The 13,060-nt window shown below is 39.1% G+C and overlaps 1 long non-coding RNA gene across 1 annotated transcript; it reads right to left on the bottom strand.

Annotated features, from left to right (window-relative positions):
• Positions 1 to 955: 955 nt before the first annotated feature.
• Positions 956 to 10,789, bottom strand: LOC137470284 (uncharacterized). The gene is made up of 3 exons (XR_010996987.1): positions 3,924 to 10,789; positions 2,845 to 2,986; positions 956 to 1,079 (listed from the first exon to the last, which is right to left on the bottom strand). It is a non-coding gene; the product is annotated as an uncharacterized lncRNA (long non-coding RNA).
• Between the last annotated feature and the right edge of the window lie 2,271 nt (positions 10,790 to 13,060).

Raw genomic sequence — 13,060 nt, forward strand, 5'->3', positions numbered from 1 at the left:
CTGTGTAAGCATTTTTAAAGATTTTAAAAATATTTAGATTTTCATTTAGAAATTAGAAAGAAAAATATTTCAGTGGCCCTGTAGAACATCTAAAATGAAAATCTGGTCTGGTCCCAGTGAGGTCAGTCCCTGGGCTTTGATTCTCTTTAGCTGGTCCAAAATTTCTACCACAGAGCTTTTAAGAAATCCATGTAGAACCTAGGCTTAGTTTTTCTCAGTACTGATGAATGTTTGATTAATTTGCTTGTGATATTCAACCAAAACAGTTCTCAGAAAATAACTAACTGGTTAGAAATGACAAGGAGAAAGAATCAGAACATATAGCTCTAGCTTATGTTAGCAAATAATTTTTCTGACTGCAGTAGCATGGTATGTGAACCCCAAAATTGTAAGCCATGGACAATAGTCCTGAAAATGGAGGAATCAGCCTTATTTAAATCTGGAATAGCTGGGATATTTTGATGCTGGTTTAAGAAGGAGCTTTGTGCCAAAGACAGTTTCTCCTTCACTCCTTACAGTGTCTGTTCGGCAATACAGTGAAGAGAAACAAGACTGAGAAAAACAACATGCAAAAGGTTAAAGTTGGCAAACCTCTTCCTGCACCTGGAAAGTATCTTGGATATGTATGGTTTCATATTTACTCCCTTTCCTGATGGTGATTAGTAATTAGCAACATCCTATTCAGTTAACCACACAGAGAAGTTAGCACATAATTACATGGTCCAGAGAAGATCAAAAGAATCCTTCTTGTGGGCTTTCTGGTTCATTCTTAGCTAGAAAAATGATGTAAGAATTCCCTGTCCTCCAGCATTTCACAGTCCTGTTTTCAGATGTTCTTGGGTGAAAAAAAGCCCAAAACAAACAATTAAATAGCTGTGAAAAGATAAGCTACCAAAAAAAAAAAACCAAAAAAAAAAAAAAAAAAAAAAAACCACAAACAAATAAGCTAAAATTGCCTGATGTCTTTTGATCTCGTTAGATTGAGGTTGAGTAGTTTGGGTCAATTCTTCTTTATCAGCATGGTTCACAGGTTGCTACCAAACATGATTTAATACAGTGTATTTACAAATTCTCTCTCTCTAAAAAAAGAAAAGCAAAGAAAAGCTGTTAGAATGAGCTTATTCTTACTGAATGCACACCAGTCCCACTTCAGCCAAGAAAAGCCCTATTGTTTAACAGATTGAGACATGCTAAAGCAAAATCAAGTGACTTGCTGTCTGTTGGACAAACTATTGACTGGAACATTATAATTTATGCTGATTTCAAAAGGCCAAATCTTACAAAATCTAAATGAAATTCGGCTACAGTGTATTCAAGTGTGATTGAATGTAATAAGAGTTGGGGATAGTGGTTGTGCTACAGCTTAAAGCCTCAACTGCCTTGCGGCAATTATGGAAATCAAAAATTGCCCATTCTTTTCAGTTTCTGAATGACTCTCCAAACATGTGGGGAATGGAAGAGGGGATATTTCCCTATCAGACTATGGATTTTGAAGGGGAGAAACTGTGCAATAGAGTGTTTTCTCTAATAATAATTTTTTTCATCACATCACTGCACTCCTCAATTCATGATTCAGGAGCCTCAGCACCATTCACATGCCAGGGGAAAGTCCAAAGGGAGCAAATGTGAGAAAGGGAAGGGAAGGGAAGGGAAGGGAAGGGAAGGGAAGGGAAGGGAAGGGAAGGGAAGGGAAGGGAAGGGAAGGGAAGGGAAGGGAAGGGAAGGGAAGGGAAGGGAAGGGAAGGGAAGGGAAGGGAAGGGAAGGGAAGGGAAGGGAAGGGAAGGGAAGGGAAGGGAAGGGAAGGGAAGGGAAGGGAAGGGAAGGGAAGGGAAGGGAAGGGAAGGGAAGGGAAGGGAAGGGAAGGGAAGGGAAGGGAAGGGAAGGGAAGGGAAGGGAAGGGAAGGGAAGGGAAGGGAAGGGAAGGGCGAAATTAATAGAGCCAGATCAGGAAGACACTGGATGACTATGGAGATTTCAATTCTTTCAATCAGTTTGCTGCATTCCTTCCACCTAAATTTTTCCTATTTCCTGTAGGCATTGGTACCATCAGCCACCTGAGTCATTCTGCCCTAGAAGCGCCTCAGAATGAAAGCAAAATCTGTGCAATGAGGCATCTGCAACCTGCTCCTTTGTCACCAGTGGTTCTGCTTAGCCCTGTTTATATGAAAGGAAAGACAGAGCAGCCTGATGAAACAGGCCGTTGTCATGCAGCATGAGAACTTCTTCCTTACCCAGCTGAACAGAGGACACCACAGAATAGCCTTTGGTTTTGTCTACATATAAATGCATAGATGTAAAGATGAAGTATTCTCAAATTTCACTCATAAAGAAATATATTTTATTACACTACATAATTTTAATATATAATATGTATCATATGGTATTAATTATAGGCAACATTTAGATAGATGTTATATATTTTTAAATAGCTAATTAATAAAAATAAATAATGATACAAAATACTTTTTTTATATTGAAACTCAGCTTCAGACAGTTATTTCTGAACACAGGTCTGGAACTTGTAAGCTACCTCCAATGTGTCGTGGGCCAGAAATGGGATCAAAAAAGCATTACTCCTGAAGGTTCGTGGTGTGAAATGGCCGTCTAAACGCTTTTCTGTTTTATCAACTTCCCTGATTATGGACATTACTTTTATTATCTTTTATTTCTGACATTTGAGATATTTTACAGAGGAATACTGAGTTGCAAAACAATGATGTATATTATAAAAATCACTAAACCACAAAACTTTTAAAATTCACTGCTCTTTAAGAATATAATTTCTGAGAAGTCTAGAAATTACATAGAACTTCCGTTTCCTCCTCTGTCCTTCTGTATCTTACCTGGGGTGATCAGTGAAAGCTGACTTTGAATATAGGTACACAAAAAAATGGTGATGGCATGGAACAAATTAACATTTTTTTCACTGGAAAAGTACTCGGTCAGGACTGCATTCCTTTCAGTGGCCATATAAGCCCTCAGCAGCTGAATGAAATAAGATTACAACACAGTAGTTAGAGCTGTGCTTACAACATTTCTTGGCTTTTGTAGTTCAGTTCAACTTCAGCACCAAAAATAACAAACAAGTCAGGCCTCCAAAACACACACAGGTTGTTTTAAAACTCTGAACTTAAAAAAAAACCACATCTGAAAATACTTTATTGCCTTTCTGTCATTTTAGTTTCACTGTACAATCATAAGAGACGTAAATACAGAGTTTAAATCAGAAGCAGAAGAAAACACTTCAGAAGATGAGGTCTTAAAAAAACCCCTAAAACTACAAAACTTTTTATAAAATATGAGAGGAGAAAGCACTACAGAACAACCTGGAAAGATGTCTGTGTGGATGTATGAAATACTTGAATGCATTGATTGTGAATTATGCATTGCAATGGCAGGTGGGACAAGTGACAGAGTAGCAACAAAAAAAGGAACCATGGATGTATCGAGCTGTGAGAAGGGATGAGAGACTGCTCTGCATTCCTCTCTCTTTGTCTAATTTCACTCTTTTTTTAAAAAAATAAATTAATCTTTCTCTTCTCATTTCACAACCTCCCCTTCATGAAGGCTGTTGATTCTGAGTACGGAAGAGGGATTTGCTATAATTAACCTATCATAATTAATAGATCAGTAAATCTGTGTTGCAATAACCTCCAGCAAGCACTAAGTACACATAATTTGCAACAATATTCCTTTACAACAGCATTTCCCATTGCAAGAAACACCATACTAGGTTATAAACAAGAGGACATCATGCCTCTACCTCATGAAGGTACTGAGTTTGCCCTTGCAACACTTCTTTTTGGGTAAAACCATCTGAAGGCTGGGTTGGGGGTGTGTAGCAAAACCAAGTTGCAGCACTTCCTCTTTAGTCCTTTAGGATTCTCCTAAACTCCACAGCCCTTCACACAGCAGTGCCCACCTGGGTCTACCAGTGCTGGCTTCAGGTAAGAAGATGCTTTGGAACCCCAAGCAGAGGCTTTGCAGATTGACTACAGCCTGAGGACCCTCGAGGAGAGAATTCTTGCTCTGGAGTACTTGAAATCAGGTCCAGACATTGGAGATGGATCAATGTGAGCAGCTCACTAGAGTGGCACAGGCACCTTCCTAAAAGAAGTTCAAGGCTATGACTATCAACACAAAAGCCTTGTTCCTGGCAATAGTTTCACTACTTGTCAGGATTGAGCATAAATAAATAAATAAATTCATAAAATGAACAATAGCAATAAACCAAACAGGATTGTACAAAACCTCAGTGCAGATCAGAAAGGATCACTGATGACACCGTCTCACTCAGTTTGGTTTTATAAACCAGTAAACCATGCTTATCAAACCTGTAAATTTAAACTCTAAGAAAATTTCTATCTCTTTTTTATCTCATAAATCTGATAGAATTGCTTACTCTGAAGTGTAGTTATACAGCATGTAATGTAATGCACTGTTTGATGTAACTAAAAATCTAATTGCTTTAAAGAAAGCCTTCAGAAAACATACTGCATGTTTTTTCTTCAACTGATTTTCCAAGGTATACAGGGAGCATCTAAAATGACAAACAATACCTCAGTTTACGAGATTTTTATGTGACCTTTCATCAGAGAAAGACAATGGAAGGAAAATTGCCCTTAATAGATTGTTCTCTGAGTCCAGTTGCTGAAGTAGATTATTATATTTTGCTTTCCTTTGAAAAGCTAGGTTAAAACCTGCTTAGGTTCTATGAGAAATGGGTTTTGCAATATTAGGTCAGTTGCAGCTAAAGTTCATAGATAAAATTTGTACAAAAAAATCTACAGAGAATTCAATTAGAAAAGAGCAGAGGTCTTGTCTGAAGAATAGAAGGAGGCTGCTGATCTCGTAAGATAGGACATATTGTATTTGATCCTAAAACTATTCAACCATTCTAATATATTAATTTTACATCAGTAGTCAGAAGGACCTAGGCATATCCAGACTTAATTATGCTGCTATATACAAATATAGATAAAAAACCTCCTGTCCTCATCCCAAAGAACTTGCAACCCAAGTTTACATTTTAATAGGATTAGCATATGAATAGATATGTTCTAACTTATTATCTTTAAATGCATACTTCTGAATGTATAAAATATCTGTTTGCACACAAGCTTCTTTTATTTCTTACATTTAATGTCCTTGTTCAAGGCCCATGGAAACCAATGGGAATGTAAATTCTTACATTTATTTTCTTAGCCTTTGTGTCAGGCAAAAGTAGGACACAGCTCTCCTGATTTCTGGTGACTACAACTTTCCCTTTTATATTTGAGCTACATGTTTTGGTCACTGTTTTAAAAACCAAATAGTTCTCAGGCAATGGGTGTAGGGCACCACTAATTTGATAAAATTTCAGTATCTGCTTTGGGATGACATAAATCACTCTCTGGGCTCCACAAGCTGGGCAGATTGGGTCTCCATGAAATGTCAGGAACTGACACATCCTTCCTGCAGAAACCTAAAGCTCTGTGTGCCGAAACTCACCTGAGGATATTTAAAGAATCTAAGAACTGAACTGGTTGCTTTCTCTGTTATTCTTCTATATATGCACAAGGTGACACAAATTTTCAATTACAAAACCTGTATATCTGTATGGACAAGGATTTCCTGAAAAGGTGAAGGCCAGGATGCTGCCACCTCCCATCAGCTCCCTCTCCAGCGCTGCTTGCTGGACATCTCCAGCCTACAGAAGCACCAAACCTTTCCCAGCTCTTCTTGCTGGAGAGCTAAGCTATGTTGCTCTGAAGCAGCTGAGGAACATGCCACAATTTCCTGTTTCAGCTTCTTACCCAGCTTGCACAGAAGCAGAATGGTACATGCCCACCCCCTCTCTCATTCGGGACTGTTCATTTATGTGGGTGCACACACAGCCTCATGCTCACATACCAGCACAAAAACCTGTTAATTTCCATCCTACCTAAGATCCTCTTTGCTGAAGAAAGACAGGGATAAAGTTCCAAGCCTTTATGTATTCAGAATACAATTGTGCAAGAGCTGTATGTATAATTCATCATGGGTGATGGGGCTGCAACATCAGGCATGAACCAGTCAACCTATAGAGAGCCAGCTTGAAGGAATTCATGTACTGCTACACTGCTGGCCACAGAGGAACAGGCTGCAGAGATTTTGAGGCTATTTTTGTGGGAGGAGAGAGTGAAATTTACAATTTTTAGAGCACTATATGTATTAAGGCCAAATCATAGAGATGTAGTCTTTGATATTCTGCTGGTAATGATTAGCTGTGCCAGGGCAACACAGAAATGTGCGTGCACCAAACGCTTGAGCTGCACTGATACTGAATAGATTTTTTCACACATCATTTTAAACCTAACATTACACTGCTTTTCATTGCTTATAAAGATGCATCTCCACAACCACCCTGGGAAAAAAAAAAATAAAAAAAAGACCATCTCAAAGTCTCCACACTCTTGAGATAGGTATGTGATTGCTCAAGATGGAAATCCAGTTCTGATCTTCAGCTGGAAGACAGACATAATTTGTTGTGTCCACATGTTTAAATCCCAGGAAGCAAACACATTTCAAGCTACCTTCATGACACTGTTTTCATTTTTGCTTTGCATATTAAAGAAATTAGTGTAAGATGCTTAGCAAAACTGTAACACCAAATAAATATTATGTAAGGGCAGTACATAAATGGGTTCTAGAAGGGCAGGATAACAACATAAAGGGAAAGTATTTGTGACTCATTTTTTCTAATTCTTTTAGATTTCCTAATGTGCAGTGCACAATTGAAATAAATGGAAACTTTAAGAAATATTCTACATAAGGCAGAGTCCAAAAATGTAGAAGGTTATGCAAGGCTAACTGTAAAAATAAGCAGACGAGTCCTCTAAAATAATATTGCAACATTTTTTGGCTTCCATTTATTGGTTGCCATAGGATTTTTAGTCAGTGAGCAACTGCTAAACACAAGGCTGCCTCATACCATAGCTTGGCTTTCAAGAGAAGAAAAACATTAACATTGTTTAATGAGCACCCTTGTCTGGAGAAGTACTAGCAAATGCTAGGAACTCATTTTCCTACTGCCTAAAACTGGAGAGATTTGCAAGTGTTGTGTTTATGATGTTGTGCCCAATTTGAATCTTCCTCTCTGACAACTCTCAAATCTCCCTCCCAAATAAAAAGCAACTTGTTTTTGAGGGAAGTTGTTAGAGGAGAAAGTCCAAGAGCAAACAGGTTAAAGTGCCATGTACACAACAGAAAAAATCACAAGGCACTTTTAATGAGCTTTTTGAGTTACACCAGCTGCTTCTGGGGCCAGAGAACATCCACTGGTGGACATTAAAGGGAAGAAATGGAAAATGCTTTTCTAAAGCATTTAATTTCTCTACTGAACAGGTGGTTAAGTCTGTTCTATGTAGCACATCCTACATGGAGGGGTAACAAGAGGAAAATAAAATAGTGACATGCTATAAAAAGTAAATAAATGCATTTGCTCTTGATCTTTTATTCAGTCTCCTGGTATATCTCGATGTATCAACATTCATCATTACTATTTTTTATGATGTTGATTTATGCTCTCTCTGCATTTGGGTTTATTTCTGTATTTTGTCCAATGACTGCTAGATGTAGAAAGCTTAAAGCAGCCATGTGCTGAGCATTTTCTCACATGTTATATAAGGGTCAGGCTTCTTTGGCCTGAAACCCTTTTGGGCCAACAACATTTGCAAGCTTGTTTTCACAGTGACCATTTCCAAAGAGGGAAGGAAAGCATTTTCCCACATAAATTATACATGTATTTACATTTTTTTTTAATACTTAAGGGCTATTACCTAGGAAACTCTCAAGCTAGCAAGAGAATCCTGTTCTGAGACTTAGGTTTATAAAAAGGTTAGATTTTTAGTCTTCTGGACCACCCTACATAGATGTCCATATAGATGTGTCTACTGACTGCCATTTGAGATGCCTGAGGGTACCCTACCACATCTCCATCTCTCTCTTCACCAGAGGTTCCTCTTTCATAGCCTCTGTCTCTCATCTTGAAGTCTTGTGTAGATGTCTTGGATACCTGGTGTATCTCAAAAGGAACAAGACTTTTCCGTGTATGCAAACAAATCAGGCTCTGGCAAGCAGGGAGGATTACTCCCATTTAACTTGAGACATCTATGCCTGAGCTAGTCATGCTGAGCTCCTTTTATAGTCAGAAAAAGGAGAGAAATATATAGAGAGAAATATAGTTGTCAACATTTAGCTGGACAAATCGTACCCCCAAATTCCACTTGTGTAAGCCCATTACTTCCAGCTTCAATAGCATTAGATAGTCTGAATCTTGTCTTTGTCCTCCCTGTTACATGTAAAGCTGGCAGTGGGTTTCTCTGCCCCTCTGCAAGAAACTTGATTTAAGAGCTGAGGCAGAACAAAGCTTGGGCTTGACTACACTGACTTCAGAAGTGTGGTCAATCTTCCCTGCTGTGCTCTGACAGGGTAACCTTTTCTTGTGAAAACAATCTTGGAACAAGCTTTAAAACTACCCTAAATATCAGAGTCTTTGGTCTAGTTCTGCAGCAAGAGCATGATGATTCCACCCCAGACAATGAAGCCTATAGCCTATCTACTAACCCCCTGAAAGCAGGTCTTTCCCAGGTCTCTGGGGATTACGTCGGGTATTGATTCAGCTAACTGGAGCTCACAGTAAATTGATGGTGTCAAAAAGTTGCAAAGTATAGAAAAATGCAGTTTAGACACTTCTTTCCACTTCTCTGAACAATTGGCATCCAACAGCTACAATGTTAGAAACATTACTTATGGATGGGAGCAGCAACATTCAGAATCTCTTAACCCCATCTACTATTAGAAATGAGAAGCCTTCTACCCTTTAGAAAAGTCTGGTGTTTCCGAGATAGATAGCCTTTGGATATAACACACAACACATACATTTCTCCCTTACTTCTATGGTGTGCTCACCATGGTGGCCTCCAAATGCACTCTGAGTGACCTGGTAGCACAAACCCCATGGTAGCAAGTGTCACTTAAAATTGCAGTTGTCCTAGATAAAAGCAAAGTGTATTGGCAGGGTGGAAAGAGTCAGAAGATAAAACAGTTTAAACAGAATCACCACAGGACTTTCATTTTTGTTCTGTAATTTTAGAAAACAGATTACCAAAAGTCTATGATTGCTTGCATAAAATACCTTCAATTTGCTATGTTTGTTTTTTTTTTTCAGACTTATTTATAGGCAAGACTATCTGAAACCTAAAAACTTAATTTCCCCAAAAATTACTAACTACAGAAAATGGTGATGATGCTTTTGAAAAAGTACTGTGGAAGAAGGAGCAGAACTTGTTAAATCATGGCATTTTTCAAAATCAGTTGTACAATCCCAGCATGCTTGATGGAAAAAATAAGATATACCACTCCCCCTTGTCCAAATGGCAAATAAGTAGAGCTCAAAATACCACTTGGCCCTTGACAGGTTGGTGTGAGTATTATTCTGGAACAGATCAGTAATGTTTCTACTACAAAAGGGGCAAAGGGCATTATCTTCCCTACCTTTACCTATGCAGAAAGACCACTCATAAGGGGAAAAAAAAAAAAAAGAAGGAAGGGCACAATCACCCTGCATCTCCTGCTCTCTGAGGATATAAATGCAACCTTGACCTTGTCCTTGCTTTCTACACAAAGCTAAATTTATCCAGGAAAAATGTCATCCTGCAGTAAAATGTGGGTTATCCTCATGGCCTGATCAATCAGCAGGCATAAAATCAGGCAACGTTGACTACTCCAGTTTTATTAGCCGCAGACAATAGCAAAATGTCACTGATTTCTCTGAATCATGCATTTCATGTTGCTGATGTTCCTTTTTAAATTACAGACAGCACACTGCGAACTTTCTGACAAATCTCACTGCTGTCCTGAGGTTACATGAGATCACTGGTTATTCATGTTAGCAGTTCCTCAGACAAGGCAAAGACTCGATAACCTACACAGTACCAAGAAAATGGATTTGTCAACATTTCTCATCAAGTTGAATAGAAAAAAAAGAAGAAAAAAAAAGAGATTTTTTTGTTCTCTGCCATGAATTCTCTGTTTTAATCAAGCTATTGCTCTTCCAAGATATGTTCTTTCGACTGAATTAGAGAGTTTTTAAAAAGTAACAACTGGTAAAATATGCATGTACTTACTCATCTTAAGCATCTTGATTTGATTGGCCTTGATTTGAGCTACCAAGGAGAGCAGGCATGTTATGTAATTTTTTAAGCAACGTTTATTCTAATAAAAAGTTTGTACGTAGTAAAATCCTTTTACCCTAATGCAGCTGGAGCCCTGTCAGAAACTCAGTACCCGGAAGAGCTTCAATTTTTAACCACAGATACATTCCATTTTACAGCAGCTCTAAAGGCTGTTTGCATGGATCAGACATGTTTTTTGCTAATGCAAAACCTAAAATTAGCAATTAAAAACACTTAGAAAATAGCAATAATCTGCTGTCGTGGTGATCATACATAGGAGGAAGTAGAAATCAACACAATATGAAGGCATAAAATGCCCATTGATGACCCGTAAGCCAGAACTCTCCTCTTCTTGCAGGCTGATACAGAGCTTTTAAAATTAAACTGCAAGTGCATGGAATTTGACACCTTTTTCAGCCTATGATATTCTAATTCTGACTAATTCTAATTCTGTCTACATTTTTTCCTTATTTCCAGGGACTGAATTAGACCAAATTTTAGCCATACCCTTTTATAAGCGAAACAATGAACCCACGTGGAATTTTAAAAAGAGCAAAAGTAGAAATCAAACACTTAGCCTGCACTGCCCCATACCTTGAAGAATTTGGCTTGATCCATAGACCATACTATTGCTAGGTGTTCCTCTTGGTCTGTTCAGCCTGGAGGAGACTGAGGGGAGACCTCACTGCAGTTACAGCTTCCTCGTGAAGGAAAGAGAAGGGGCAGGCACTGATCTCTTCACTCTGGTGACAGTGACAGGATCCGAGGGAATGGCCTGAAGGGCAGGTTTAGGTTGGATATTAGAAAAAGGCTCTTCATCCAGAGGTGGTTGGGCCCTGGAACAGGCTCCCCAGGGAAGTGGTCACAGCACCAGCCCGACAAAGCTCAAGAAGTGCTAGGACAATACTCTCAAGCATGTGATGTGCCCCTTGGGGACAGTGCTGTGCGGAGCCAGGCATTGGACTCAGTGATCCTTGTGGGTCCCTTCCAACTCAGTTTATTCTGTGATTCGCAGTTACAGGTGGAAGTCTCTGTTGGTAAGGGCACATTTGGTCACAGATAAAGGAATATTCTTGCTTTCTGTGGCTTTACTCCACATCTCCAGCACATTCCTGCAGATGGGCGAAACAGAAGCAATGTGGCTTGGTCTGCCATAGCAGCAGCTGGTACTGCTGGCATGGTCTGCAGGGTCAGCAGATGAGGCTGCTGTTGGGGTAGGGGCTGCAGGCAGGGCAATGGGCAGAGCCAGCAGCCTCCCACCAGCCAGCCAGCAGCAATTCTCTGCTGACTGATGACCCACACTTAGGTGAGCAGGCAGAAGATGAGTGTTAGTACTCTATGTCATAGCATCCCTTCTTATTTTGTCACTTTGAGAAGGCCAGAAGTTCAGACCTGGACTCCCCTCCAAGGATGGGCTGCCCAACACCCACCTGCAATAAACTGGGTGCACAACACTGATTCTTACTGATTTAGATGAGAAAATGTCCAGCCCAATGGTAGCACCACAGATTTTCTCAGAAGCCTTATCAACATGTTTCAGTCTTTCCAGGACTGACTCCGATGTCAGGGCGAGTGGGAAGCACGGACAAATAGAGTTTCCTTCTTTGTGTGCTGCTTTCTCAGTACACGTTTTGCCAGCCTAATCAGATGGAGATAAACACCTTGCAATAGACTGTGCAACTGACGTCAGCTTTTTGTGTGCTTGGAATGATGTCAGCACCAGCTTTGCAATGCTTTAACCTCCTGAGCAGAAAAAAGCAGAGCAGCAGCCAACCTACTACTTTGCACAAGCTGCCACACCAAGATTATTTCCTTTTTGCCCTGCTGGCTACAGATACTGGGTGAAGGAGGCAGGAGAATCAGAACAATGAGATCCACTCCTGTACTCAGCCAGTTTTTAAGAGGAGTCTAAACAAATTTGAGTTATATAAAGAATGAATGACACCTCTCAGCACAATAGTGAGTCCCTTAAGAAATGGATTCCACTCATTTGTATCAGTGCAAATAATACCAAATTAATTTCTCAGAATTTACACTACCATCACTGTAAATGTATTTCTCTGCATATTTGCATACACTCACCAATATACATAAAAATGTACAAGCTAAATACAGCCTAGAGTTTCAAACTTGTATAGAGGCCTCTGACGAGGCATTTCTAGAGGATCAAAATTTCATGCTAATAGCAATTTAATTCAGATGTCAAAAAAGCCAAAATGGAGGCACAGAAACTGGTACCAAGAACATAAGTGTCAAGAACATTGGGAAAAGCAAAAGTCAGTAGCAGAACCAGCCTGATTTAAAGGGCTTTTTGGTTTCTTGTTTGGGTTTTCTTTAGAAATTTTCCTCAGCAGTTTCTCCTGTTCCAGGGGAATTACACCATATTACAGGTCATTTATACCCCACTTTACTTACACTTGATTTCAATTTGTCTCATCGTGTTACCAATTTTCAACATTTGCTTCTACTGAAAGAATAGAAAAGTTACAAGCTAGTTAAGTTGTTAGCTGGACTGTCACTTATTAAATTAGCAAGTTTTTCATAGAAATCTTAGCCAAAACTTAAAGAATAAAGAACTGATTATTACTAATTCTCTTGGTATTCATTATGCTATTAGTCACAGAGCTCACTCATACATTTCCAAATTTCAACACAATCATTTCAGGATGAAGAGTATTTTTTTTCCCCCTTCTTAATAATTTTTCCTTAGCATCAAGTTTCATGCCCTTTCTCTCCAACTGCCAGGAAAGCACAGTTTGGGATTCAACAGTCTTGGGCTGGGCTTTTTTAGTTTATTTTTTTCTTTCCAGAAACACAAGTTCACCAAGGTTATTTAATCTACAAGAAAATGCATTTTTAATTG

This window comes from Anomalospiza imberbis, chromosome 3, assembly GCF_031753505.1.
Source record: "Anomalospiza imberbis isolate Cuckoo-Finch-1a 21T00152 chromosome 3, ASM3175350v1, whole genome shotgun sequence".
Classification (NCBI taxonomy): domain Eukaryota; kingdom Metazoa; phylum Chordata; class Aves; order Passeriformes; family Viduidae; genus Anomalospiza; species Anomalospiza imberbis.